This window comes from Rhinopithecus bieti, unplaced genomic scaffold (assembly GCF_001698545.2).
Source record: "Rhinopithecus bieti isolate Rb0 unplaced genomic scaffold, ASM169854v2 scaffold_70802, whole genome shotgun sequence".
Lineage (NCBI taxonomy): Eukaryota > Metazoa > Chordata > Mammalia > Primates > Cercopithecidae > Rhinopithecus > Rhinopithecus bieti.
The window spans coordinates 45,665-52,237 of NW_016827192.1; positions in this window are offsets into that span (position 1 = coordinate 45,665).

Sequence of the window (6,573 nt, forward strand, 5' to 3'; positions counted from 1 at the left end):
AGCAAGTGCTTTCTTTGATGTCCACTTTAAGTGCATCCTTAATATCACAGCATAATCCAGTAAGAATAGACACGAATAGAGTCAATGATGTTTGAAGAAATGCGACAGAATAAATAAATCATACTCATGCCACCCTGGGGGTGGGGCGGGCACGGGAAAGCTTATCATTTCCTTGTCTCAACGTCATTATGCGGAATCCAATGTTTCGAACTACAAAGAGTTCATCCTCCTCACCGAAGCCATCTTTTTTGTAGTGTTTTTGGCAGAAGGGAGTCCTTGTCCTCTAGAAAAGGACCCACAGAGCATTAGGAGGGCTCCTTGGCAGCAGGAACCAATGTTCTCTTATAACTCAATCTACGATTTTCTCTCTTTCCAGCAGAGAGAGAAGAATGCGGATGTGCGACCTAGGATTCTACAGAAAAATCCCCTGAGTAATCATTCCAACACTCCTTCCTATATGGGCTCCTTGCATATCTTCTCTACAACATTTCCTTCTTATTAATTTTCCTCTATAGCAAAGTTAGGCGTTAACTTGAAACCTACAGGTGTGTAAGGAGCCCACAAGCTCCCCTACTCCATTGTTTTTTAAAATAGTATTCAATTTTAAATATTTATTTCTGTATTTGTTTATTTTAAACTGGTCTGTTGAGGTGTAATTGATGTACAAAAAATGGAACATGTACAATTTGATGAGTTTGGACAAATGCATACACCATGAAACCATCACAACCATCAAGGTAATAGACATATTCATCACCTCCAGAAGTTTGTGTTTCTGTTTTGTTTTTGTTCTTTTGGTGTAATTCTAAATGAATTACAGCAACTTCAGATTTGGTGCAGCAGTCCCAGAAGCCGTACTCACATGAGTTCTATTCCAGAGACGGTCGGAAACCAACCCCAGCCCCATGTCCCTTCATCATAATGGAGTAAGTTGTTTGCAACATCAGAGAGGAATCAAAGATCTACTCCTTTCCTGAAGATCACCACCCTGGCTCCTCAGGAACTGTGGGGACCTTGAATCTCATAGGCCAATATTGGCTATCCTGGGACCTGCGATATCTTGACCAGTCCCATCATCCTTCCTGGCTCTATTTTAGGCCAAGACCCAAAGGCTATACAGCCAATATTGGATACTGGTGGAAGGGCCAGGAGTGACCACCGAGGAAGTCACACTCTTGCACTTCCTTCCTCCCTCATTATCTCGTGAGAATGCCACTAACTACTTTTTTCTTTCCGAGAGGCTTTTTAAAAAATCATCCCTGTCTGCTCCTGTTACCTAATTCTCCTTTTTTTTTTTTTTTTTTTTTTTTTAAGATAGGATCTTGCTCTCTCACCCAGGCTGGAGTGCAGTGGTACAATCACAGTTCATTGCAGCCTTGACCACCTGGGCTGACCTCCCTCCTCAGCCTCCTGAGTAACTGGGACCACAGGTGCAGGCCACCATGCCTGGCTAGCCTCATTCTTCTTGACCTTCATGTATTTAATTACTCAGAAATGTCAGGCTTGTTCTTGTTGGTGCATGTTAGGGATGTTTTGTATGTGTTTTGATGATGTATTCCAAGCAAAGATCAGTGCCTGTGTAGCTCTCTACTTCTTTCCTAGATGCCCATTCCTGTCTCTGTGCAGTGCAACCTCAGACCATGCCACTCATGATTGGACTGTTTATTGTAGTAAGAGCTAAGCATGTGAGTTTTGGCATTGGATGGATCTGGCCTTGGATCTTGCCTCTTGCCACTAGCTAAGTTTGAAAACTTGGTCCTCATTTTCATCATTAGTCAAATGAGAATGTAATGCCAAGTATTAATGTAATGCTCTCAGTCCAGCAGTTAGTGAGCATCTGAGATTCGATCTTTACCTATAACAGTTTTATAAGGAAGTAGACCATGATTGTTTTTGCCCTGTGCTGTACAAGATATTGTCTTCATAGATACTAAGAGCCCAAGGTGAAAGGCATTTTCATTTCTCTTTTAAATGGCAAAAGGAATGCTCTTCCCAACTACCCAAATGGAGATGAGCCTTAAATCAAAGTGTATTTACTTGAGTCAATACATTTTCACAATCTTATTCCTAGTCTTGTAACCTAAGGTCAGATGCCACCCATCTTCAGTTAAATCATTTGCATGAATCTTCTTTGTAGATAGATCTGAACACAGCTAAAAAAAGACTAGTGCTCTAGGCATTTGTATTTTCCATAAGAGTGTCATGAATCAAAAGGAAATAGTGAACTTTCACTCTTCTCATTTAACCAATATTCATTAAGCTTCAACGAGGACTAGGTGACAGCCACTGTGCTAGATGCTGGGACTGTTGTGAGAGATGAGACAGGCCTGGGATGCCCTCATGGAGCTTAGAGTCAAGCAGGGAGAACCCATTCACAAGAAAACGAACAAATCACATAAGCGGATGTGGGCCATGAAACGAACGCACACTGCAAGCCAAAAGAGTGATGAGGGGACTGGCTGCAGATAGTGTGGTCAGGAAAGGCCTCCCTTAAGGGGGGATTTGAACCTGCAACCTAGAGGATAAGAGGCTGACAACCAAGGGAAGAAGGAGGGAGACATTGTTTCCTGGAGAGGAAACTACAGCTGAGAGTGTTTGAGGTTGGAAAGGCCTGAGCTGACAGAATACTAGAGGAACAGAGCTACCGGAGCTGGTGGAGAGTGGGAGAGGCACTTCCTAAGAAACGAGATCCTGTTTCTCCTATTGCCTCCTCGAGTATTTCAGGAACCCATTCAAAAATGCTCTTAGAAAGCACCCACCTACATGTTTAACAATTTAGAAATTGATAGGTTATTAAAGCAAATTGGGAGTTTCAACAGAGCGTAGCAATTTAGGAAGGACATTTCAGGTTTGGTATCCTAAATTGGTAACTGGAACTGCACTGATTCTTTTTAAAGTGCCCATCACCACCCTTTAGTATAGAAGACTGCTACACCTCAGATCCCTTTGTGTTAGGAATCATCTGGACACTCAGCAGCTAGGTGTACCTTGAACATAGAGCAGGTTTCCTCTTTCATGATGAATTGTTATACAGTCGTAGTCTCTGACATTTTCCCTTGCCTCATTTTCTTTAGTGGTTTTGAAAACAATAATTGTACGTTCTTGACAATTTAAAAAATTGCAGGTTAAATGAAGATGTTTTTGGAGCACTGACAACACTGTCAACTTCATTGTTTGGCTCAAATCAAGCTTCTTATTTAGCTAGGTCAGTTTGACCTGCAATGGCTTTTTTTGCAGATTAAAATCGCACACCCTCTCTCCCTCTCTCCCTCCCTCCCTCCCACCTCTACCTCTGAAGAAGTGTACACTCACAAACCACAGAAACTGAACAACACTGCCCAAAAGTTCTATGCCCTTTCCCTGTCACCCCTACCCTGTCCCAGGCAGCGCTCCTGCCGTGGTGACGAGCAGCTTGCTCTGTTTCTGCCCTCAAAAAGGAACTGTGGTGCCCAGCATTTATACAGTAAGGAACCACTTTGATACTCAGGGCTGGCGGGTGGGCTTCTCTTACAGATAGCCCCTTCCATCCATTCCTCTCTGAGACCCTCTTCACCTCTTCTGTTTAATGCAGTCAACAGCAACCACTGACATTGACTTAGATGCATCTCATTGACTTTAACAACAAAATAATAGACCCTTGGAGAGGAAAGAACTCTGCCACCATCCTTCATGGGTCTTTAAAACATGATATTAGTAATGATAAGGAAAGCAGCAACCTCTTCCATCATTGACTGTGAGGTACTTCTTAATGCCTGACACATACTAAATGGGCAATATGTATTAAATATTAGCTAGCATTATCATCATCATTATCAGGTATTAAGCACACACTAAGTCCCAGGCCACGCTGCTGAATCCTCTCCATACATAATCTCACTGAATCATTGCAAGAACCCCACAGATAAGCAGATACCTTACGACCGTTTTACAGATGAGGAAACGGAGACTCTGTGAGCACAAGTGCCCACATCCACACATCTGATATATTCTGGAGCTGGGATTCAAATCCAACCTTCATATCCTGTGCATCTAACCTCTAAGTTGACAGTATTTTTCTTCAAGTAGGAATGATTTAGAAATAGTCCTCGTGAAAGTCTGGGATATCAAGCTGAATGAATCTCTTAGACTTGAAAATTCTATAATAAAGGCTTAGCTTATTAAACATGAAATGCCTGTTGGTGGGGTAGGGGGAGGAATAGAAGAAAGGAAGAAGAGACATTTGTCAAGTATATGTTTGTACGTCTGTATTTATTGAGTATATATTTATCCTTTACATATATGTGTATATATGTGCATATAACATCTTGAGAACTTTTTTTATTATTTCATTTTTTAAAGAGGTTGACTTGCACAAGGTCACCCAGTGAGCTGGTGGTCAATTCAGAATTCAAACCCAGGTTGTTCTGGCTTCAGAGTCCAGCCTCTTAACTCCATTTGTGCTCCAATTTCATAACCCTACTGCACTGCAGGTTCTTTAATAATAATTTCATACTTTCTACTAAAATACTAAAATGGCTTGTCAAAGAAGTTTAGGAAGGTAGCTTACTTAGAGAATAGTGAGGGAAAGCACTAGATACTTGCATTTAGGGTATGGATTTTCAGTACAGAAGTGCCCAGAGATGTGAAGATGGATGAGTTGACCTCTTAGGTCCTTCCCAGTCTCAGAGCTCCAGGATTTATTTGCCAATGAAAATGTCAGGCTTTTTCTTCCATAAAATGATGTATGATGGTCTGAATACATTCTCTACTTCTACCCCCACCTCCTTATATCTGATTAAAAAGCAAAGATTAAATCAGCAAGAATAATTTCCTCAGGAGTGATGGGGTTTCCCTGAGACAAGGCAACAGGGGGGAGTTGAGGGTGTGAAAAGGGATACATGGTAGTTGGAACAGGAAGAGTTGATCAGGTATAAAGTGGTGGATGGGACAAAGGACCGAGGCAATTGAGCGATGAGGGCCATTATATTGTATTAATCAACAGGCATGACATGTAAACCAGGTCTCTACTTTTGAAAACAATCTGCTCTAATTAAACAAAACTAATGCCTATGAAACAATTTGAGAACCATGCATTTTCTTTCTTTCTTTTTTTTTTTTTAAAGGTGGAGTCTCGCTCTGTCGCCCAGGCTGGAGTGCAGTGGCGCAATCTCGGCTCACTGCAAGCTCTGCCTCCTGGGTTCACACCATTCTCCTGCCTCAGCCTCCTGAGTAGCTGGGACTACAGGCGTCCGCCACCTCGCCCGGCTAATTTTTTGTATTTTCAGTAGAGACAGGGTTTCATCGTGTTAGCCAGGATGGTCTCGATCTCCTGACCTCGTGATCCACCCGCCTTGGCCTTCCAAAGTGCTGGGATTACAGGCGTGAGCCACCGTGCCCGGCTGAGAACCAGGGTAAGGAGGTCAGCCTTGAATCAGAACTCGTTCAACCGATACTCATTGAGCTCCTACTCAGTGCCAGACACTGCTGTGGGCACGGGGGATACAGAAATGAGCAGAACAGATCTAAGTCGCCACCCTACTGGGGCAGGCGGAAAAAATACAGGGTAGGTAAAACATGCAGTATTCTAGTCAGTATCATGTGCTGGATAGAAAACGAGGCAGAGAAATGCAGAGGAAATGTCAGGGGTGCGAGTAGGAAGTGGTGAGATTTGATAGGTGGTCAGGGATGCCTCGTGGTGACAGAGGTACCTGCGCCAAAGAGCTAAGGGTGGAAGAGAGTGAGTGATCACGTCATCTGGTGGAGAAGAATTCCAGGCAAGGGAACACAGTGAAAGCTCCCGAGGTGGGCGTGAGCGCAGTGCCCTAAGAAAGGGTGAGGACGCTGATGTTGCTGAGTGGAGGATGGAGTCAGAGTTCACAGAGGCCAGATCATACAGAGCACTGACGGGATTTGAAAGGATTTTGCCTTTCACATGGAATGAGATAGAAGCAGGCTACTGAGCAGAGGAGGGAGGTGATGGGCTCACACTGCAACAGCATTGCTCTGGTGCAGGCTCAGGGGATGGGGCATGGGGAAGAGGCTGGGTACTGGGGAAGTGAAGGCAGGCAGACCATTGCAACTGTTAGGATTTGACAGATACCAAGTTCCTTGCTCCCTCCATTTTCACCCAGCCTGCAGGATCCTCCCGTCTTTCCTCTCCCGTCTAACCAGGCCAACTCAAGAGTAGATCACCATTTCCTTGGTTGGCATCTCCTCCCCCATTCTGCCTGGTGCTCACACCAAGCCTTCACTCTTCTTAAGTTACTCTCTGTCAGCACAGGGCCTAGCCTCCTGTTTCATCATGAAAACTGAGGCCGCTGGCACGAACTTCTTCTGCTTCCTCCCTCACCTCTTGCCTCCATTAAAAAAACAACGTCAACAACCAAGCAAGCCCTATCACACATACCCTTCCCTCTTCTTCAGTCTCAGGGAAGATACCACCTTCCACCTACCCTATTCACACACACCCCACCACACACCCCACCACACACCCCACCACACACCCCACACACACCCCACATACCACACACACCACACATACCCACACACCCCACACACACCAACACACCACACACAATACACACCAACACCACA